This window comes from Dufourea novaeangliae, unplaced genomic scaffold, assembly GCF_001272555.1.
Source record: "Dufourea novaeangliae isolate 0120121106 unplaced genomic scaffold, ASM127255v1 scaffold25, whole genome shotgun sequence".
NCBI lineage: Eukaryota > Metazoa > Arthropoda > Insecta > Hymenoptera > Halictidae > Dufourea > Dufourea novaeangliae.
The window spans coordinates 72,102-97,265 of NW_015373901.1; the positions used below are offsets into that span (position 1 = coordinate 72,102).

Consider the following 25,164-nt stretch of genomic DNA (forward strand, 5'->3'; position numbering starts at 1 on the left):
TGGAATGCAAATCGCACGATTTTAGGTGTTCCTGATAGCGAAGTATGACGTACGACTGGTATATCGTTCACCGACATATAGACCAGCGTTAACGAAACAACGAGTGTATACACCAAAGACTTCAGTCTGTACTATTTAGGACCGAGAGGCTAGAATCAGAATGAGCACTGAACTTAGATACACATCTCAAAACAAATCAGGTTCAGGAGACTTAAATTGGACTCATGGAACTCAAATAGACGTATCCAGAATCGAAAGAGACGAATTGGACCTACCTGGAAGACTGAAAGACTGAAATAGGATGAATCAGGTCCGAAATACTTAATTTGGACAGAGCCGGAAACAGAAGACTCGAATTAGATGTATGAAATTTAATCGAACATATTCAGGATCGAGAGTTTTGAATCGTGTACAGAGTCAAGGGGTCCGAATGAAACCATCCCAGGGTTGAGGTATCCAAATGGGATCATTCTAAGACTGAGGAACTCGAATCGGATCATCTCAGGACCGACGGACCCGAGTCAGATCAACCTAAGATCAAGACGCCCTAACCAGAAGACCCCATGAAGCCAGATGATCTCGAAGTAAGGTCCACTGACATGGGTTCCTGGGTTTAGGGTCTTCTGGTCTGGGGACTAGGGACCTCCTAACCTAAGTCCTTGGGTCCACCAGATTCTGGACCTGGTTTTCTCGGTTCTGAATTAGGTTGATCTAAGTTCCTGGGCCCTGAGTTGATCCGTCGATTCTGGATTAATCAAAATCTGATCTATTACGACGTGAGTTCAATACGACCCCTATTGCGTTTGTCCGAATTGAGACTCTCGCGCCTGGGTCAGTCTGATTCGAGTTTCTCGACCCTGCCCAAATTCTTTTCGTATCGTCCTGGTTTTTTTCACATGTCCCGGATCACGTTCCTTGAATCACACAGTATCAAATCGACCGTCGGGAAGGTAAAAGCAAATTCCACGAAGAAATGAAAGTGCACGGACCCATTATCAGGGCACACACGTGAAATAAGTGGGGTTTTTACGCGACACCGTTCATTATACGGCGTGCAAGAGCTTCATTACCGAGTTTCGTGCGTACCTACGTGGCTCGAGGGGTTCTCGGTCCTTTGGGCGGTGCCACGCACAAAAGATTCGTCGCGAACAATTACGCACGAGACATTAAGCCCGAATGGAATACGAACAACGTGTACCTACGTGTCTTTGATGTGCACGCCTCAATTGGCGTACGTATGTACGTGTGTACACTCGACCGATGCTCGCTTTGACGCAAAAAGCGAAATTTTCACTTCTGTTCCTGGCCTTGATCATTCCGACTATCTCCTAACTTTCCGTTCGCAACGCTGTTTGGGGGCTCCCTCCGAGCTCTTTCCGCACGGTGAACACAATTACAGCGGATCGAATGTTTCTACACATTTATCTAGGATTTCAGAGAATTTCTGAGGAACACGCAGATACAGCTCTCTGGCGAGCCTGGCCACGATTCAGTGGCAACGAACGTTTGCATTATTGAATGACACTCCTGGAAACAGTCTAAGATTGCTTTGTGTTCCCGGCAGATCACGTCGTCACGGTACTGGAGAGATTGGGCTGTGTTCCGAGCAGATTGTATCTGGAAATTGGTACCGAGGTAAGTATTCAGACCAGAGAAGATTGTTGCGCCATGGTGTACGGTGTGTTACCATTTAAAGAAATCGTACTAATTCTCCAGACGAATACACGAAAAAATGATACACTGGAAATTTTGAAATCGATCGAAATTAAATTACAATTATACTATCAATGAAGAAGTCTACGTTTATTTATTAATTCTCTATCATCCAAGGTTTTACAGGTGTTAACGAACAATTTATTCTTTCATGAAAAATCACTCCATTCCGGTTGTACCGTAATTTACAACACATCCCCCATAGTATTTCTTTAACACTGCGGATGGATATTAAAGAAATTACCTGTATTATTTATGCAGCCATTTAGAATTCCCACAGAGGCGTCGAGCGATCGGTTCCCCATGCATAATGAAGAAAAGTCTTCCAGGAACGGAGCCCCGGGAGGAAGAAGAAGCCGAAGAGAAAAGGCCATCGGCGGCGCTCGGAATTTATTTCCACCTTTTATTCTTCTCCCCTTTCGAACGAGACACGCCGGCATATTAATTCTAACGCGGCACTTGGCACACGTGCCGCCATTCACGATGTGCGAGCCGCAGCGAGAGTGTTGCCTCCGCGGATCGGCACCGTGAAACGATCCCCGGCTCTCTACGTTCGACGGAGGATAACGTTTGTCGGGGTCTCGAGTGAATGGCGTTCGTTAGCCAACCGACGTTACGAAATATTAACTGTGCGCCGTCTCCAATAAGACGACTACTCCTCCGTACTTTTTCGAATCGATGTGACGCGGGCACTTTTCCACCCGTGTCTTTTATGCACACGTCAAGGCAGAAGAACAAGGGGATACATATAATTGTATTCGATGCTTACGTAACGCAATTAAAGGTTACCTTCTGAGACTGTTCTTTCTTCTACCTTTTTAGGTGTCGTGGAGTTTTTTTGTTTCGTTTTTGTTGAGGGCCACGTGAAAGAACGAGCAGGTGAAAGTATACTGATATCGACCAACCATGGATAGACTCATTATGGAGCCAAAGAGTCTCGGATAACGAGCAGAAGATGGGAAGCGAATTATCTATTCCTCAATTTCAATTTTAAACAGCAAACAATATTACCGCTAGAATGAATTATTTATGTAATATGTTTTTATTGTGATTAAGACGTACCTAAGGAATGAAATTCAACAATCATATTTTAAGAACAAACTTTTGAGTTATGTTGTAAAGAAATAATCAGATGCACGTTGTAACCGAATTATCCACAAGGTTAGAGTTCGCGTGTCGCCGATTTAGGAGATAGCAGATTTGCATACAAGGCCTGTGCGCACGTACCATCACGTTTATAATTTAGATTACCGCGTCTCGCGCTTCGAAAACCGTAAATATTTAACCGTGTACCGTCATTGATGCGCCCGTCTGATTAAACGGAGAGCCTTCTGGCTTTGAAACGTTCGACGCGTGTCTATTAAAAGTTTCAATTATTAAATCCTTTTTCTTAATTAATAGCTTCCATTATTGATACCTTCGATTCAGTTATTAAATCCTTCCGGAGTTTATTCAGGATGAAGAAAAATGGCAGATTATTTCTTTTGGACTATGAAATTTAGAAAAATTTTTAGAAAATTATTTTAAATTCGAGATATATTTTTTAACCTAGTATATTATGTACTTTATGTTATAGAATAGCTTTTTACTAAAGCTTCAATATTCGTAACTTCTCCACCTTTTATAACAGCTCGAGACGGAACTGCACCCCTTACAAATCAAATCGAATTTTTATTGCAATATATGTACAGAACTATTCCATCGACCTCGTAACAAAGATGTAATAGTAATTACTAATTTGAATATTTACTGACGGGCGGCAAAAAAAAAATAATGTTCGAGAAATTAATTTGCAGTTAATTCGAGGCTCCGCCGAGTTTATCGTCACGAGTACGGAAGAGAATCATCGACGGCTCGTCGATGTAATTACGGAATAATAAATTATAAAACTTCGTCTGACCCAATCACAAAATTCGTTCCGTTCGTATACGTATCGAGTCGAGGATAAAAAGGTTAAACGCGAGGCAGAGAAAGGGGCGTGCATAAAACGATCAGGAAGGGGGATAAAAATTAAGATGGGACGCCGATGAGGTCTCGAAGGAATTCGCTGACGCCCACGAGAAGCTTTGTATAGAGGGCCCACGTGCCGGCTGAAACGAAACGAGTGGGCCCATTGCAAAACACCTCGATGGAGGTATTCGTAACATAACCTCAAAGTGCATCCAGTCTTTAGCACCACCTATTTCTTCAGAATCCTCCCCAAAGACTACTATCAGAGGTTCCTAGTTGTTTGATTCTCGTCAGAATTAAAAGTCCCAAATAAAAGTTCTGATCAGTTCAAGGAAATTATCTTAAGGTAACCGTTGTATAATCAACCAAAATGGTCACGGTTGTTGAGAAACCGAGATTGCTGTATAGTTCAAGCGTTCTGTTCCGAAATATTAAATAAACCTAGATAATTTTATTTTCATAGTTTCACGGAACTCTTAACTTTCCCTCCCTATAATACACAAAGTGCTGTTTTAAACAATTTTCGTGCGAAAAAAGTTACTCGAAATCACAACACAATTCAAAATCAGTCATCTGTGTCATCATTCACATGTATGCGTGCTGTTTTTGATCCTCCACGAAGTAATATATATTATTTGTGTTAATAAATAAACAGTATTAATTAAGAATTTTGTAAGTATCTAACAATTTTTTGATAAAAACTCCGTTCATAATTCATCCAATTACAACCCCTGTTTTATATCTGTATCCGGGTACTTAGGTTATCCGAGAAGTCTATAAATAAATTTGAAGCTTCAATATTAAAAATTCTTTGCATAAATTTTAATTTGGAAATATAAATCCCCGTAGAAGTGTCCGGAATTGGTTTGCGATATTTCTACAAGAACATAAAAAATCGTTAAAGGATATACATATAGAAACACCTGGTTGCCTGCACAAGGCTTAACCTAACTCGGTACACCGATCCTGTAATCGGTCCCCCAACTCGCAAAATCCAGAAACCGGCTTTGGCTCCTCGTTCCAAACTGCCCGCATACCTTCGGTTAAAAGAATAATTACAAACATTCTCGGTGACGTATGGAACACGACCAAACAGACATCCAACTTTTCCTTTCGTCAATGCTTGGAAAAAGTGAGCAACACGACGAACCCACTCTCAGCGACACGCCCTTCCAATTCGTTTGCGACGCGAGCCCACGAAACCCGTCCCGAGCGTGAAACGGTGCAATTATGCGGTCTAATTACGGAATAGCACGTCTCTCCGCATACACACAAACGTTCCCGCTGCCACCTGCTAAGTCATGATTATTCCTGGGGAGACAAATTACGGCAGAGAACCACGGAATGCGAGACGACGATCTTTAAATTCGCCACAGGCGAACATTTCGGGGTCGTGGTCGATATTTCGCGTGCGAATCGGGTGATAAAACCGTTTGAAGCCACAGCCGCGTCGCGAACGGATGCATTTACTATTGAGCCGCGCGGTGTACCGTGTATCCGCGTCGTAATTCAACGGCGGCACGATCGTAAAAGCGGACTGTTCGACGTGGAAAGAATCTACGGTTTGAATTGTTAAAGGATCCCGGATCTATGGTGCATCCTTTCGGAAGAGAGTCAGGCTTCGAGGACCGCGACGCGACGGGTTATTGCGGTATTCCGTTTTTCATAAGTGTTAGAGGTTCTTGGAAATATACAGGGTGGGGCAATAACTATGTCCACTTTGAATATTGTCGTTATTTCTAATAATCTGAAAAAATGTTACATACAAAACTTACACGGTATAGAGGGGGCCATGTTGTGACAGAAATATTTTCTGCGTGGGTGAAGGCATAGAGGAGATTTCAAAGTCATCTCTATTTTTTTTAATGGAATGCTATGTTTTTTTTTATCGCGATGTGATAGCCGGTGTTGAGACGACATTATTGAGCTATCATTGAAGGTCATGGAAGGTCAAATGTGGTAGGAAAATAAACTTTCTTATATTACAGGAGATGCTCAAAGTGGTGACCGTTAACGTCAATGCAAAGTAGCAATCTTCGTGTCGCTGCATCAGAATTGCAGCATGTGCTAGAATAAATTCAGAAACGATAAGACATGCACGTGATGCAGCGACACGAAGATTGCAACTTTGCATTGACAGAAACGATCACCACTTTGAGCATCTCCTAGAATGTAAGAAACTTTATTTTACTACCACATATGACCTTCCATGACCAAAATTTGTGAGCACTAAGTTGGGAAATAAAAGGATTCGAGTGAAGATTTACATCTAAACTGCATAACGCGCACTATTTGCTGTTTTCTTCGTTATACGAGGCCAAGTATCAAACAGATCAATAGATATCAGTCTATTTACGTGCTATTTGCTCCAAGTCTAATCTCCTCTCGTAACTGTAGTAGTACTATATTGTCGATACGTTAAAATTTTCCACGCGAACGGCATCGTTAAAGAAACAAAACGAAAGTGAAAAGTAAACTTCCGAATCTATATTTACTGTGCAACGATAGTCTGTGTATACTGTCCGACTCGTACAGCCACGTTTTACTGAAAACGAGCTATAACTGCTCCTGATCCAGCGCAGTGGTAATACGATTTCGAAACCATAAACTTCACGTCGAACTTCATGATCGAATATTGGAAGTACCCGAAGCGTGGTTTCGCCGAATACGAAGAAATTTATGCATAACGAACAGCCCAGCGCGGTGGAACAAAACGATTGATCTGTTGTGGATCGTTTAATCAGAAAGCGGTAGCAGGTGGTTGGCAGCGTTCCGAGTCCGATATGCGAGTCGGAACGTTATGACCCTGAAAATTTCTATCTTATGGGATATTATCGATCGGATTCAGAACTTCTGACACACATTTCCACGACGATTTAACTCGTTTTCTTTTGCACAAACAGAGAGACGACCATTATTTATAATTTTCCTGGTTCTACATACTCCTTCAAGAATCTGAGACGATAATTACAAGAAAAATTCGTAAATTTCTCTCACTCATAGATGTTTTAACAAAGGAACGACTAGAATTCTATGAAACGGAGCTTTACTCAAAAAACAATCATTCGACATCAGAGTTTACCTTTTCTATTCTAGAGAACACCCCCTGTAATCAAGCTAATCCTTCCTTCCTTTGATTCTTAATTGACTCGGGGATTCATTTGATTAAGCGGCATCCGATTACGTTCCATTGATTCACCAGACCCGTTTCATAGAGGAATTTCGAAGAATCCTGTTGACGACGAGGTCGATGACCGAAAATCTGGTCCCCGTTAAAAAGGACTAATTGCGAACGGAGGAACGCAATTTGCAGGGGGACCCCGAAAGCGACTCAACTCTCGGCCGCCCTTTTCAGCTTCAGTGTTCTTTTCGGGAATTTCAATCCCGGCGTGGCAGAGAACTTAAACGGCCCCTGAAATTGCTCCGTTCCACCGGTGAAATTGAATGATCATTTTCGCTGAATTATGTCGGCTGACTCGTGAAATATTTCCGAAAACCGACGGAGAAAACTTTTTTAACTGCCGAGAAAACATGAAAACTTCAATTACGGTCACGGTGGCCATTTTTCACGGAGGAACGAAGTCGTTTGACCAGAACCGCTCAGTCGATATCGAATCCACTACAAGAACCTCTAATTGCCAACAGAGAGAAAGAGGGGCAAAAGAAGAAAAGTCGAGAAAGGAATCGTAGAACTCGCGAAGAATCTTGGTTTTCCCGCCTGACACCGCGGCGAAACACGTAGAAGCACGTCTAAAAGGATTCTCTCCTATGTTTTTTTTCTATACGAAATTGGATCTTTCTGATAATTTCGTTCGCAGTTCGAGAAAAAGGAATGCCAGAAGAGGGAAAAAAAGGGACACGGGGTTCCTGGAGCGAGGGGGAGTTCAACCGAAGGGATCCATTCCAGGCTTCCGGAAACGATATTATCGTGTGTTCGCATAATGAAACGATCGTACAATGAACGCGTGGGCAGCCTCGTGCAGAAAACAGAGTACGCTTCTACGACGGGAAACAATGGGATTTCCTTAGTGGTTGCGAAAGTTACTTTTATACGACTCGTATTCCCCGACTTAATTAGATTAACACCGATTTCGAAGCTGATGCTTGTTTCCCTTTAAACCGAGGGTGTCATTTATAATGAAGACTAATGAAATATTTTATACGAAAGTCTTCTTTCTAACATTGACAAATTTAATTGTTCTCGAGTATACACCCTATTGAATACTATTTATTGTTACCTGACATGTCTGCCCAATGCGTGCTGTTTCTACTTACTCTAAGCGTATCCAGTAAGTTACACAATAATCTAAAGTCACAAATATATAAATTATAAATTACATATTAATCTGTTTAAGAAAACGATCTGTGTGTAAAAATGTTATTTCACATAAGAACTCAAACGTCCATTTGTATCCCCCCCCCAAAAAACATTCATATATTTATCTTTCATTAAATAAGGGACCGTAAGCTTCTAAACGGCAGCTGAATGGCCAAATAATCGTATCAGAGGGCAAAGGGTCTACGATACCAAGAAATCTCACGAAATTGACCGTTCTCTCCCCTCGAGAGGAAGGAACGCTTATCGTCCAAGCGAACCCCACACGCGCAGCCAACATTTTTCTTCCCTTTAACAAGGCGTGTCACACACGAGCATAAACGTTTGATCGCGAAAAATATGGCTACTAACCGGGCAATATTTAACGAAAGCAGCCGTTAATGTTAGTAGACTGTAAAATCCTCCTACTTCATGAGTTCCGCTTTACGAGCCGCTTCTAAACGGCCGTTCGTATCGCCCGGATTCTTAAAACACCGCACATATAAAATCTCCCGTATACGACTAAACGAACGTGTGTGCGTGGGCATGTTGCTCGTGTGCACCGATGAATTCAAACGCCAAAGCAGATTAATTGGATTAATTAATCGCCTCGTGTTATTTCACGGTAGCTATCGTTGTTCTGCGAAATGGTGCACAAAGCTACAGTAAATCCTTGATGAATGTTCGAAGGTTCCTCGGCACTGAACATTAAATATTTCATAAATTAATAGCCATATGCAGCTGAAACAAATACCATTGACTTCAGAATTTCGAGCTCTATCACTGTGCTAAACATCATTAAAAAGGAGGCTTTACACCTGGGGACCTCTCCTTGTCAGTGCACAGAACCTTCGAACACTCATCGAGGATTTACTGTATACACCTTGCGAAGGTCAGGTTCCTATAATACTTCTGTAGCATCCTAATATTGTAAGATCATGGCAGTAATACAGTTGGACATGATTTTCTTAACATTTTTGGGACGAAAAGGCAGACAAAAAATTCTAGAAAAAAAATTCAGTGCTATAACTACAAATTTTGCAAACAGCATTAAACATGATGAGTGTACTATTATAATTTGAGGGCAGCTTGGCAACCTCTCGATGTAGGACAGTTGGTTTTTATTCACAGTACTATGGACAAATTTGGATGTTTAAATACTTTAAGATCAAATTCAACTGTAAGTGCTTTCATGGGCCTTCTAGTGAGATGGTGACCCAAAATATATAACAAAGGTAGTTAAAAATTGCTTGTTGGAAAACAGTTTCAATCTGTTAAATCCTCCACAGTGACCGGATCTGAATGTAATAGAGTATCTATGCCAAACGTTAGATTCTAAATTGAGAAGAATAAATACATATGAATAAATCCTACACTTTCCAAATCTATACTCATTTTTTACTCTCACTGTACGTACCGTGAAACCAAGGTCTCCACCGAATCTGCCCGGATAAATATTATATGTGCGTTAAAGTAAAATGAATTGGCCGAACGCCAGATTGCACCCGAAGAGGAGACACGTGTACGGAGCCAGTGGAATGAGATGTTTTTAAACGGACCAGGCCTGCTGCAGCCAAATACGACGAGTATAAAGACATATACATATGTATTCCACTGGCAATGTTGGGAACTGGCATTCTAGCACAGAGAATACAGTACTGTTTTCGATCTGTAAAATTTTGGGTTGTTCGGGAAAGTTTGTAGCGTTTCGAAGGGCAAAGTTACGATCTATACTTTTCAATTTATATCGTATCATTGTTTACTGTCTTCTTACAATTGCTTTCTATTTTTCAATTAATTTCACTGTGCCAGTTATACACAACTTCGATTGCATTATATAAAGCTCTTCAATCTGCTTCTAGATGGATTTAGTTTTCCAAGCTTTTCCTTGATACAGAATATTTTAGCGATCTACAGGAATAATTTATCCGATAGGACAAAGTCTAATTACTTGGACAGATGCTATACAATTTTACAATCGAAGTTGTGTAATTTTTGTACAAGTTTGATAGAACGCATGAATACGGATTTTGTGCTTGTTCATAAGTTTTGTCAATATTTTTCACAGAAAGCAAAACAAAAACTACGCGTAATTTTAACAGCAAATGTATTCAATTCTCGTCTAGAAAATAGTTATCTGTTCACCAGTTCAAACGATTTTTACTTTCGTCCACTAAAAAGGTGACAAACACATTTGTCTTGAAACGCTGCGAACTTTTCGAACGACCGAATACACTTTGTTGGAAAAATACGATTTCATAAAGAATATTTGAAAGATTCTTGCTATAACTAGACTGCGAAACTATAATAAAAGAAGATTCCAATTAAATTGAATTCCATGTTCATTCTCTATGCAATCTAATAAAAGTTTCTACCGAGGAAAGAATACTTCCATTCAAGAATGTATGTTCTCCTAAATCATTTTGCACGAACGTAAATTTACATGAATATTTACAGTCTACTTACAACATTTTTAATACGAAGTTCAGAGATCCATATCCGAGTAACATTTTGTTACCCTTACCCATGGAACATACCGTTTCGTGGTAGATTCGTATCTACAAAATACTATTTCCGTTTTATTCCCGCATTTAACAAATTCTTCAGTTCCTTTCGCCATTTTTCCAGCGTCAAAATATTTGATCACACGGACCGGTCGAACAGTAATAACACCGTAATACGTAATTTCATTGTAAAACTGGCGTAAAGAAAGTTCCTCGGATATAATCTTGCAAATGGAATCTTCTTTCTTTGCGTCATGACTTGTGTGTGTGTGTGTGTGTGCCGTTGGATACCAGGCGTTTTGCAATCAGCCCAAAGACGTAACGACGACACGGCCCGGAACACATACACGCGTGGAGGAACTTCCTGTGTACAGGAACCATGGAGCAAGTTCCTTGACAATCCATCGATCTGTGAAACTCGACGAACGACCACCCGTGTTCTAGGGTGCTCGAGGAATCTTCAGAAACGACGTCTCTTTACAGACACTCCATTACGTCGTTCCCTGTCTCTGTGCCGTCACCCTGGTTCCCCTGAACCAGAAATCTCCGGCAAGTTAATTGTTCCGCTCGTTGGCAAACATTTTCGGGGTGTTAGACACCGATTACGTCCCAAAAGGCGCCGTTCTTTCTCGAACGATATCTGAGCAAATTGTTGCTTATCTGCATTTAATCGGTATTATCGCAACGCAAACATCGTTCGTCTCGATTATTTTCGATCCTTTTTAGTGACAAAATTCGTCGATCTCAATTGTTTTCAATGTCTTTACTGTTTTTGGGAACAACTAGATTGTGTGGATATTTATACGAATTTATAATTTAATATATTAGTTTACGGAGATGAAAGTAGAAGCTTGAAAGCAATTTTGGTTATTTCATTTTTACTGGAATTTTTTTCTAATCAATTAAAAATGTATTAATTTAACACATTACTAAGATATTATACGCAATCAACACTAAAGAATGACGACATCAGAAGAAAGGAACAGAAACCCAGAGAAATAGCGGTAAATTTACATAACAAAGATGTTTCCCAAATAGAAAGTGTTAAAAGCATTGAAATACCACAAAATTCCAGGTCACCTGTCCAATTGCAGAATAAATTAACACTTCACCGTTCGCTCCTAAGTCCACGTAAATTCACGCGTGACATTTTTTTACAATTCACTTCAAACACAAGCATTCTGAAATTTACCAAATTAGAATGAAATATTACCAAAACCTATGGTACATCTTTACAAGAATAGTGAACGACGAATCGTTCCTTTCCAAAAACTATCAATATATGCAAGAATATTTTCTACATAAAAAAATTATTTAAATTCTTTTGTAACCTCTCCTTTGGAAATTTTTCTAAAAACGTCTTCAATTCCCGAAATCGATCGTTATACTTTCGTCGGCGGCTGTACCGCAAGAAAACGAGACAAGAAATGTAATCTCGTATCGTGTGATCATTCAGGCCTGTTTTGTACGAGTCCGCCCCCTGTCCTATTCGGCGCTGTCTCGTAGTTTCAAAGAAAAGAAAAAAATACGACGTGGAGCGACACGTTAACGTCGCGCAAAGTTTCGGTGGCGATGTAGCACGTGTACTATTGGTCGCAGATGCAAACGAACAGGGAAAAATAATTCTTGGTACGGGGTGTGAAAGGGGAGGAGAAGAAGCGTGCATAATAATTGTGCTCGGAGAAGACGAGACAAAATTATTACCGTGTCCTAGGTGACAAAGAATCCTCACCTCGGCCTTCGTACTCGGCCAGTGGTGGTCGAGGCGAACTGGGTCAGGTGTGTGCTACCTTCTTGCGCGTGTGTGCGGAGGCGCGAGCGCGAATTCAAGAACCACGTCGCATTGTCGACGACGAAAGGAATATCCCGAGACGAGGTGTCGTTTTCCACCAAGATGGAAATACATCGTAAAACACGGCGGAATTAATTGCATCGCCGTATTTTCTTTCCGAGTACTCGTGCCGGATATCAGCGTAGTACAGTAAATCCTCGATGAGTGCTCGAAGCCTCGACACTGGCAAGGAGAGGTCCTTAGATGTAACGATGACTTTTTAACCCTAGATTACGATACTTCACCGTGAATTACGTTATTACAAAACTTTTGTAAAATCTACTATTAAAAAAAATCCTGTGAAATAATAGTTATATAGACCTGTTGGTACAAATCTTTGAAAGAACTACAGTTGAAAAAAATTGAATTGAAAAATTGAAACAATTAAGGAGCGCAGCCAGGACAAAGTAATTTTTACGACACTTTCGTAATCTAGGGTGAATGATGTTTAGCACAGTGATAAAGCTTGGAATTCTCAAGGCAATGATATTTATTTCAGTTTATGAAATATTTAATGTTCAATGCCGAGAAGCCTTCGAACACTCAACGAGGATTTAGTGTATCACGCGGGCGCGTTGACAGTGCTCCGTCGAGGAATTGTAAATTGGATGATGGGAGAATTGCGGATGAAGAAAGTTCTCGCGTCCAAGTTCGTGATATTCAATCGAAACGGTAAGTGGACGAGAATTAAACGTTACTTGGCCGTATTTATCCTGCAAAAAAATGAATTCTTCGATTATATAATTGCGAAACGATTTCTACGGTCTGCACGTGCCTCGTTCCAAGGTAAATAACATCGTGAAACTTTCTTCGGGAATCCTTGGCGCCACTTCGAGACCTATCTGATTTATCTACCTACCTGCGTTTATTTCGTTATTATTCCAGATGCTTGTAAAAATCTACGGTATACATGCACACGTGGTGTACTCGACTTTCAATTGACACGGACGTATATTCTGGAACTCTTACAATTAGAGCTCAAGTTTTTAGGACACTGAAGAACACTCCCCCGCCCACTTGGTGTCCCCGTTTCAGCCTTTCCACGCGATTATTTCCGAACCCAGAGGTTGCTTAGAGAAACGTACTAAATTGTGCTGCTTCTAGGCATAAAACACTTTAAAAGTTCCATAATTTATTATTATTTCTGCAATTGTTAGTCTTTCGATTTATAAGAGTTTCAGGTGTTTCAATTATCCCCCCACCCTCCACATATAGGACACAGCAGTACAAAAGTTGTCGCACGCGTGCGCACTACCGAGGTTTCAGTTTTTTTTCTGCCCTACACCGCCGTAAAAAAGCTTTCGTCGCGAAATTTACTTTCATAAGCTGCCTTATCCCTCGAATTCGAACAGCCTGCCGCGGTGGCCGTCTCTCACCGTGGATTTACAGAGGATTTTCTAGAGTTACGAGTCGGCTTGCACGTCGACGACAACGGCCCGTGAGGGCCCAATGAAAAGCCGAAAGGGGGGAGAGGGTGAATGCCCACCTCGCGGCGCGATGTACTTTTCTCTCTCCGCAAGACGGACGCATTGCCTACGCGTATTTTATGCGTGACGTAGGATCGTACGCCGAATGACAGGCTAGGACAGCCGGCTGCGGAAAGGATGCGGTTAACCTCACCAGTTTCGTGTTTCCTGCGAAGGTGAAACGTCGCGTCGGTGCACACAGAGGCACGCATATATGTATAGTATGCGAGGGGTGCAGCGACAGAGACACCTTTTCGACAATCGACTACACATTCAACTCTCTAGGCGTGAATTTTGATACATACCATTGGGTCGTCCGAAATATTCGTGCTGTTTCAGGCATTCGATTTCAATGATGGGCAAATTCATTTTCTAGATGAAGAATTTCGAATGACAATTAGAAGATGAACATAATATTCAGGCATTGCTGCATTGATTAAACATGGAAATTGTGATTTTTTAAATAAAATAGTATTTCTTCTTGAACGAGTGGACACTTGGCAAACCACTGTTTAACACTTTGACTGCTATGTCATCCAAATATGGGTGACACGTACATTGCAAAGAGGCTGGATTATTTAAATACAGTGGCCAAATTTTTCAGTAAAATTACTATCGCAATATAATTTAAAACAAGACCAACAGCCTCTGAATTAACTAAACGCATATATGTATATTCGACGATTTATGACTTAAAAATCGAAATATTGCGTGTCTGACTACATACGGCCTTTATCACTGTAACAGTCAAAGTGTTAACGATCAGGGTGACAATTTGAGATATTGTTGCTCTTCGCTATATATTATTCGAATAAAATTGTGTCAATTCGACGATTTATGACTTAAAAATTGAAATATTGCGTGTCTGACTACATACGGCCTTTATCACTGTAACAGTCAAAGTGTTAAAGATCAGGGTGACAATTTGAGATATTGTTGCTCTTCGCTATATATTATTCGAATAAAATTGTGTCCAACTCTGTCTAATATATTTACTACAGTGTAATAATAAAACTATTATTCCAGGTGATCGTCTCGACAAGTAAAGGTCAGTGTCTCTTTGCTGAGGGGAGCAAAGGAGAAGAAAAGAGTGGGGGAAATATTTCTATGCGAATCCACTAACATTCCCGAGTCAAGTTTTACTAGAATAAAAGATGAAAAACTAGATTTGACTAGCAATATATCATTTGCGCTTTATAGTACACTAAAAAATTCATTCGTAACCGTTATACATGTACAATCGTCTTCTGGTCACATACCTACACGTGGACACCACCTCGGAGTACACGTTAAAATGGGGAAACGACGATGGAAACGAAGTTTAACGAACCTGTTGATTGGGTTCCGCGAAGCTGAGACCGATTCCTCGAACGAAAATACGGAAGTGGTCCTGCGGGGTGACGTTCTCGGATTTGCAGTTTTATTTTAACTAACAACCACCGGAGGGAGAGAAGACTTTACGTCCGCGCGACGTCTCTTTACGGATGTTTATATCGTTGCTTGCGGACAGGAAAGGTACACGTCGCGGGCCTAGGTATATAGAGGAGATCCCTCCTCTCCCCGCTCCTCCCTCCTTAGTACAAGGCAGGTTCTTCCAAGACCAGTTTTTCTTTAATGCGGCACGCCGGTCGGCTCTTCATGAAGCAGTTTCTGCTGAAGCAGACAATGCAGCGCGATACGAACCAGCCAGCCTCGGGGGGCTCGTATTTCATTGATATTGCATCGTGAATTCCCGACCTAAATCACATTCTGATAGCCAACCAACCCTCTACTCCTCCTCCCTTTCTCCTATTTTTGCCGCCATCCACAAACCGCTCTCTCTCTCTATATATACCCCTCCCTCTCTCACTCTCTTGTTCCCTTCGAACCCTTTCTATTCTCTGTATCGTATCGCGAAATTATTCACAAACGGAGCCTCGAGGAAACTCGGGGAACTCGAGCCGCTTTCCGCTGAAGGCTTTCATTCGACGTCTTCCAGGAGTTCCAGGTTGCATCTGTTCGCCAACCCTTCTCTCGTGATCGCGACCTTAGTAATTCCATTTGTAAGAGGATTGTCCGCCTCGCGAGGTAAGTACCTTGGAGCTGTCGGCGAAAACTCATTAAATGGAACGGAAGTGTCATGATAAACAGAGAACCACGAGTTTATCGATTCTCAAATATTTGGTATTCTAACTTGTAAATAAACTGTTAACTACCGTATAGGTATTTGTTCCTTCTATAGTGGAATGAATATGAGGAACTATGCTAGATTGAAGGAAGATTTTAGGTAACCAGAAACTGTCAAGATTATTTGAATATAAAGTCTAGATACTATCAACAGCGAAGTCCATTTTTGTTACAAGTGAGTTTCATAATGGGAAATGTCGGTTTCATGTTGCCTTTTCTCTTTTTTCCGTATGTATTCTATTAATCATCGCCGAAGGAAACGAAGAACTTCGTTTTTCTCCGGTCCGTTCAATTGTTCCACGGGGATTTCTGCAATTGTACAGTGGATTCATCTTTGTTCCCGTCGAATTAATAATTCATTTTCCAGCGTGTCTTCGGGCATTGACGATTAATCGTTCTCCCGCCCGTATTTCTGGCTCCTGTACCTCTTTTCCCATCGTTTTCCGCTCGCTTTTTCGCGGCCTCGCGAAATTATGCACGAAGCTCCGAATGGAAATTCAGGCTACGCTCAACGATTTCCGTCGAAGCTGTCTTCGTCCGTCTGGTTTCATGGAAGGAACAGCAGACCGTAGAATTCAATATCGAAACGAAGAAAACAGTACCTACCGCGTCTGGATAAACGAACAAAATATGTATGTATATATGGTATATATACACTCTGTTCCTCGAACCACGAATCGTCGGCTTGTTTTCATTTCACCGTCACCTCGGTCGTAATTTTATTTTCCGCTCGTTTTCTTCCTTTGTCGACGGCAAGAGAAATTATTCAGCGAAGGGACCTCTGGTGGAAAATGGACCGGGAATTCTTTTATCGCGAGCATCTGTCTCGAGTCCTCTTTATACGACGGACTATTATAGACGGAACAATTCATTGATTGATATATAACGACGCTGTTCGAAGGAATCTCTCTCGAGAACACTGAATCGCGGAAACTAATGAATGGATTAAACCGCCTTTCTTCCGATACCATTGTTCGGCGCCGTTCCGCGACACTGTTCAATTTCCACGCGTTTAACTATTGTGCCCGGTGAATCAGCATTACGTACAGTTTGTTTCATTATGAGAATTAGCCGATGATTTAAAGAAAAAATTTGTAAACGTAAGAAAATGTTACTTCGGATACTAGAATTTTTATCGTACACAATTTTAATTATAGTATTTTCTTTAAGGCGCCATTCTGGTGTGACACTTTCGAAAGATGGATCTTTCAGTTTATACGTTATTCAAAAGCAAATGCATTCAGATGTATCTTGTATGCATGTATGCAGCTGGCACCGCCGATTTGTTGGATGTAGATGTTTTTACGAATATTGCGTAAATATCGAACTTTAAACACGTTTTTCTCGAAGCATCATTTTTTCAAGCTGGGGAAGTAAAAACAAGAAAGAACTATACGATCGATCTTCCTTAAAGTTTTACATGTTATTCTGCACGTCAATGGTTATCTCCCGAAACAGAATTATTTTTTACATTAAAAATTTCATATCTTTTTATGGTATAAATATGAAGAAAAAATTCGGGCAATTTTAAATTTCAATTTAAACTCGCGGAATTTTGCTAATTTTTCACTTAGATCGTTTTTTGGTTCCGGTTCAAATGACGATACAGATTAAGAATCTTTTCGAGTTCCTTGTTCCGCAGTCGAGCTACCATTTTGTAAAGCAACTAGTTTCTGCGGTTTAAAAGAACGTTTACAAAACTACTAAAAAATAAGTAAATAAATTCCTCAAGTTTCGTAATTTTTTCAACCGTTACACCAAAATGATCCCTTAAATCTGATGATTATCAGGCGTAGTTGCTTTAGTGCAAGAATTTCCACTGAAAAAGTAACACGGATTTCTTTCGATTATTGTAAAATTGGTGCGATCTCCGATAGCAGAAAAGTCGAGAAATTATCTGCACGACGCCCAGCGTCGCCGTTTTCTGTGGACATTTTTCCTGCCGACCTGCTGACGCGGACAGAGTTAATTAATGCCGAGTCATCCACTCTCATTCCACCCTTCCGACGACGAATACCCATTTTCCAATGTATAGAGGATCGACGACCCCGGTTGGCCCGCTTTCTAGTATGTTATCGCGGGGTCACAATTAAACCGGATTAAAAACAGCCGCACACTTTCGAATACCCACACGCTCGTTTGTTACCCGCGTGCTTTCATCGTTAAATTCCCCGCAATAATCGAGTTTCCCTCTCGAAGAGAGCTTTGATCGGTAAGGTTATAAAATTCCGTACGGATTACGTCTAATAACAACAGCGGTAATGGAAAATCGACGGTGGTAAACCGTATACAGGCTTTACGGTCTACGGTATTTAAATCCGGGGCTTGGTGTGGCCGACTAATAAAATTCGGGGCGTTGGGTGGGAGGGAACAACGCAAACTGCTGAAATACACCGGGGCCGTTCCGGTAATCGAGTTCAAAATAACTCCTTTAACGGTCCCGAATGAAATTTTACAAACGACTCTTAACGCGTCCGCGAGCCAGCAATACAGTGTGCACGGTTCGCAACATGAATGGGGTGTACAAAGTTTTCCATCGACAATTCAGAGGGCCAAGGTAGGGAGGGATTTATTTAAAAGGCCCCTAACCTGAACATCGTCGACCGAACACACCGCCTCGTAATTTTGTATTTTGCATACTACCGACCGCTGAACGTTCCCTCTCCCAAACTTTCCTTCCATTTGCTCGTCGATGGGTTCCGATTAATTTGGTGATCGTTCGCCAAGGCCTCTCTCATTCGATCTTTCTCTCTCTTGTTATTGCTATCCACACGAGAATTTCGTGTTTCACGGCGGTACCAAGGCGTTTATATCGATCGGAACGGAAATAAATACCCGAGGAATCGTTGCTATCGAACGGTTCTATTGGACCGTATGTGTATGGGGAAAAACGGGGGGAGAGATACCTATACCTCGTTTCGACAAAAATGCAACGAACGCACCCAAACGAACCAAAATAATGCCCCCCTTCCCCCCCGACCCCGCGTAATTACGGCCACGCATCTGCCACGGCAGGAGAGCCTTACGCGAAAATTTATAACACGCCCGGAACGATCCTCGCGAAGCGTAAAATATCGCGTTACGATACCGCGACCGATATGGAATTTAATAACCGCGAATATAAAGCGGGATATTTATTGTGCTCCCCCCTTTCCCTCGATCCTCTCTCTTTCTCTCTCTACGCGAGCATAGTTACACGCCCCGACATTCGATACTTTTACAGATCGCTTCCTATCATATAATACGGGGCGAAAATGGAAATGAAATTTTATATTTCTTTAACGGTACACTTGATTTCCGAAGATTTACCCGTTGGAAGACTTTTGCTGGCGTTTTGCTATGATATTGCTAATTGATCTGAACTCGGACTTCAATTTTTACTTACGTACTTTATACCTATCAATTTTAGGCGTGTAAGTTACATATACGGGATGAGTCTAGTAACTGGGCCGGGCTATAGATCTATTCCAAGTAAAATTAGAGAAAAAAAATCGTAGAGGTGAATTTTGCATTGTTTAACAAGTTTTATCATCTGACTATGCTGTATTTCTCCCAAGTGCATCGGTGCATTTTCAAGCTGCTGTTGCACCTTTTTTTAAATGGAACACTACGATTTTCTTTTCTATATAAATAAAAATACAAAGCGTAAGGTTCAACATCCATGACAAGCTCCAATTAAATTATTAATTTTGTTGTGAAGAATTAATGCATAACGTAGTCGATGAAATAAACCTTTCGAACATAACGAACGCAAAAATAATACTTGATAGCAAGGATATGTTCTATTTTATTTTCATCTTGACGACGGAAGAATATAAAATGTCACTACGACTGTATAGACTAGAAATCTAAGTTTCAACTACGAAACATCTTATATCGTAACATCTATTTTCATACGCAACTACGCCAATCCACGTCCATATCTAATAATTCTTTTAGCGATTAACACGTTGAATGCCGTGGGGGTCATCAGTAACCGACACTCGACTTGTCAATGTCACCGTGATGGTCATCAGTAACCATCACCGTCAACATTTATTAACATAGCCACATCAACTAATCTCTGATATTTGATTTAATAATTTGGATATACTTTTCGATACACTTTTCGATATTATTAATATTGAAACATAATCTGGTAACCCTCTACAAAACTAAATATACGAAATATGATAACATAGCTAAATTCAATAATCTTAGACAAGGTGAAACAAAAGAAGCGTTTATAATTTCTGGGGTAAACAGTGCTTGCCAAATGACGAAGAAAATTCCGAATAAGCATGGGTTGAAGCATCAGTATTTTTAAAGTTTTAAGCAATTTTTTGTTTCGTTTAAAGCAACTGACTTTCTCGCTTCGGGAGCTATTGTATCGCATGGAAAGTATAAATTACCTTATCATTTCTTTTTTCCTGGTTGCAAAAGGTTTTCTCCAATTCCTCTTACTTCTTTTTTACAATTCTCTTCATTCTTTATCCGACACGATAGCTCCCAAACCGAGAAAGTCACTTGGTTTAACCGAAACAAAAAATTACTTTTAACTTTGAAAATATTAATTTCTCGACCCATGTTTCTTAGAACTTTTTTTCATCATTTGGCAAGTGTTACCCTATAAGTCATGAACCCTTTTTTTTCACCGTCTATACCTAACGTTTATTCTTATGCACTCTGTATACCCAAGAGTTCACTTCGGAGCAGTGGCGTAAACATAGGAAAATTCCCCCGGCATTCAACGCGTTAAAACGTCTAGAAAACCTATATGTATACATCGAAGGTCGATATAGCTAATTTCTGGAACGCGTCCCGTTCGACCGTCGCCGTCCCCGTTTCCGGTTCTGTCAACCGTCAGCCACTTCTCGCTCGGCAACGGAAGAAAGAAGGGAAAAAAAACGAACAGAAAGGTAAGAAAAGGTGCTTGAACTCTTACTTGTCGGTCTTGGCCGGGGCCATGTTGTCCCAGCTACGAACAGGGGAGTTCAGCTTGCTAAAGGACAATTCCCTCGATAAATAGGCGGAGCAATGCCAGCTGTGCCTCCAGAAGATACTTCCGCTCACCCGTTCACGGTTCTTCACGGTCGTCACCACACTTTTCTCACTCATTTCACTGTCGACCACGATCGAAATTTGCCCTTCGTCGAAAACACCGACTATGTATATACAATATATGTATATATACTTCACACAAGATCACACATCGGCCCGGCGCATTATCCACGATAAAGGTTCAAAAACTTAGATCGACTGATGGTCTCGGTGGAATCGTCGTTTCCTGCGTCGAGGATCAAACGTTCACGGTTACATTTTGACGTCGTGACGTCGCACCACGAACGTTACAGCATAACGTGTAAATTATCGATTCGGTTGTTCATTCAGTTTCTCTTTTGTTCACGAAACGAATTTCAGACGTGTCCATGGAAACCGGCGTTTGTCTCTCTGCCGGCGAATTATCGATCGAAATATCAATCACGGTATACCCGTGACCACACACGGTTCCACATTTTTGCTCATGTTTCCCAGGGAGTTGTGGAACGTTCGTTCGTTTTTTATTTTATTGCGAATATCGTTGAGGTCGCTCTCGAGTGGTCGAGGACAGGCTCATCTGTGGTAAAAGGGAAATGGTGGGGATAAAAACCTGTATATTTTCATCGAAACACGAATTCACCCTCGATTCGTATGATCGGATGCAACGACCACGTTCACCTCGGTGAAGTTTCGCCCCCTGGTTTCTGAAAATTTCACGTTCGATCCCCATGTGGAGGAGCTTTCGAACGGGGTGCATACCTTCTGTTTAATAAAATCGTGCTTTCTCGAACTCGTGACTGTTCAGTTCTTAGCCCGGGTGGGTAAAAGTTAACGGGAACTTCCGGCCGCTCGGTTTCACGACAGTCGAAAGCTTATCTACTTATATGTATATGTATTTCGAAGTTACACATCACCCGGTTTATACGATATATTATAACTTCGAAGACTTACGAGCGATCCGAGTCAGACTTTCTCGGACGCTTTTGCAACAGAAGTTCGATACACTTGAGCGCAGTGTGTATGTGTACTATAACTTCGGAGTTCTCGAAAGAATTTTGATACGATGCCGAGGTGGAAACTTTCCTTTAGATCTCAAAATTTACATTTGATTAGCATTACTACAGCTCGTGACTTTATAAGGCTCTTCGACACTGAACATTAAATATTTTATACAAACAAATATCATTAACTTCGGAATTCCAAGCTCTATGACTATGCTAAATTTCATTAAAAATTCAGCGTTGTATCTGAGGACCTCTCCTTGACAGTATGGAGAAGCCTTCGAACATTCATCGAGGATGTACTGTATTCTTTTAAGTATTCTGAGAAGTCGAACGTGAACTCTACAAAATTGGGATTTAGTTCTGATCCGAAACGTTGAAACGGGTGAAATGTGTTTCTCAGATAGAATATACATCTCGAAATCGTATAAACAGTAAATAACATGATTTGACTGGTTCCAGATTACGTAACTCAAGGTCGCAGATTCTACAGCAGCAAAAATAAATGTAAGATTTGTAAAACCTCTCAAGAATTTCGTTACATTTTTCTCTCAGAGTAGAGATTCTATGGTAGACAAAATAAAGCTTGGACTGGTAACGTTCTACGAAGAAGCTCGCATCGACAACGTTCGAATACACGAAAAATGTCGACTAGCTGTTTTCCGATCGCGATACGATTCGCTAGGTATTCTCTGGAGGACTAATGGAATTGCCCGGAGCCAAAGGGACATTCCTGGTGTTCATGGTCCGATAGAACAGCCCGCGCGGAAAACCGAGCTCGACGTTAAACCAAGGTAGAACCGAGTGACCGCGGATCGATCGCGTATTAGAAGGTCCCGGTAATCGAAAATTGTTAAGCTTCCGGTTAATTCGATGGAACAGGAACAACCGGTGGGTGGAGGCAGTCGGTGGCCCCAGGAAAATTTCTATCGATGTTCGGGAATACTCGACCGCCTCCAGGAATCTGAGTCAACGAGTTCGGCCTTAATTAAGAGAGAAGCAGGCGGATTCTGAATCTCGCTGACTGTAGAGCTTGAAATTTCCGTGCAACTAACCACAGACCGTTTCACCGGTCTCCTAATGATGTACGAACAGTTGCGCGCCACGAGTGATGATTAACGATTTGTGAAATTTATATCAATGTATTCAGTTACATGAAATTATTCATTTTGAAAACAGACGAGAACAATGATTTCGGTTCGTAATTAGGATCGTAATCGCGGTTCGTGCTGGAGATGATTCAGAAAATACAATTGCGAAAGATCACGAGAAAAATGTCGCTCGTTATTTCCTTTGTTAATTCTTCTTCGTCTTTTCGCAGACCTCTGTGTATGTATGTGTGTACGCGTTATGAGTCACGTTCTGGCAAAATCGACTGGAACTCTCCGTCCAAGCGGAAGGAACGGAAAGACGAGTCGCGGATATCTTCGTATTCGAGCGGGACGAAGGTGAACAGGTTCGCAAGAATCTCGTGTGTGCAGGCCCACGCCGGGGACCGACCTACTGCACTCGACGGGGACCTGCAGACGTATTTTTGACCGTTCAAGGACGGTCGATCATCGCGTGCCACGGGTTAGAACGTACCTCCCCTTTCGCGGGCAATGAAATCGTGTTGACTCAAGAGATATATATTTGTTCCCCTCCCAGTTGGATTCCCTTCGTTAGCAGAGATTCGTTCCGCTGACGAAACAAACATTACGATCTGTTTTCTTTTCTCGGATAATATTCGAAATTGAAATCGTCGTTCGTACAGTCTTTATGGGACATAGTTATTCGTCCCTTTAACCCAGAAAGATATCGATCGGTGCACATAAGCTGTAAAACACCGCATCGCGAGATCAAAGAACAGATTAAGGCCGTTAGTAACACAAGAGAAAGTATAATATACAGAAACAGAGTAAAGAGAATTTTAGTAAAAGGTGCTCCACACAACCCACGCAATAAACCAAGGGTGTATAATCGATACGCGGCAGGTACCGGTAGTTACAAAAGCTGCTCCGAATTTTCGCCCGTTTTTGAACATTCCTACGCGTGAATTCTGAATGTCAATTTAATCACCAGGATGGTAACCGGAGATTATACTCAGCCAAAGTGAACGTCGTCGTTGTCATCCGATCGGTGTCTAGATGTTTTTAAAGGTAATTCGATGCTCGAATATGGTAAATCGTTGTTACTTTTTTTTTTTCGTTCGTTTGTTCGTTCGAATGAGAAGCGCGTGTAGCTGTGAAGTGAGAAAATTATTGTAGAATGTCTGGACGTACCAAGATGCGAATTTCTAGAGACGCCGGTAAACAAAATGCGCGCGGTGGGATGCGCAGAGCGGCGCGGTTGAGAAGAACACGTTGACAGGAGAGCGCGGATAGAACGGAACACGTTACACAACACGAACGCGCGACGTGCATCCAAGTCGACGGCGCGCGGTGTACTGGCAGCTCGATCGCAGCGCCGCGTCGCGCCACGCCAATACACCGGCGCGTCGGGATGCGCCGTGGCAACCGTTTCTCTCGGTGTGTATCACCAAGCCGGTTCGCTAACCGGTGTGCCCCAGCGACCACTTGTTCCCTTCGCGAGGTAGATGATGGGGCTACACTTGAAGCGGTGTGAACAATCTTGCTCTCATTAAAGAATCATTAAAATTCTCGGCATCTTATTAAAATTCATGCCCCGCGTGTGAATATTTCAGGAAAAATGTCCAGGACCAAGAGGACACCCTTTGGATTTTTTATTTGTAGATTATTGAAATCAATAATGTCAAGATGCGAGTGACGCTGTATTTGTGGGATTGGGTGAAGAAAATTTTTAATGGGTGCTACCAGACGTGAGAAATTTAAGAGAGAATGTTACACAACCCCTTAGGAAATGTTATTTGAGTCCTGTAGTATTAAGTGTGTGTGAACTAGAATTACTAGTGACTTATTTCTTTTAATCAATGAGTAGTAAAAGTGATAAAGATGTGACAAACAAACAATTAAGAGCAACAGATTCCCAGCAGACCAATAGGGACTGAAAATCTAACACAGAATTAAGAGGGTTGGAATGGACTCACCCTGGACGCAGTAACTTGAATTGGACGAACCCAGAACAGAATTGGTCCAACCCAGGATCGAAAAACTCCTGAAACAAATCAGTCTAGAGCTGAAGATCCAAATTGGACTCATTCAGGATCGAGTAACTTAAACTAGATACATTCATGACTGAA

General features: G+C 41.5%; 1 protein-coding gene across 1 annotated transcript in view; it reads right to left on the bottom strand.

Annotated features, from left to right (window-relative positions):
• The window catches only part of LOC107193719, a 159,751-nt gene that overhangs the window by 65,050 nt on the left and 69,537 nt on the right, over positions 1 to 25,164 (bottom strand). The window lies entirely within an intron of this gene.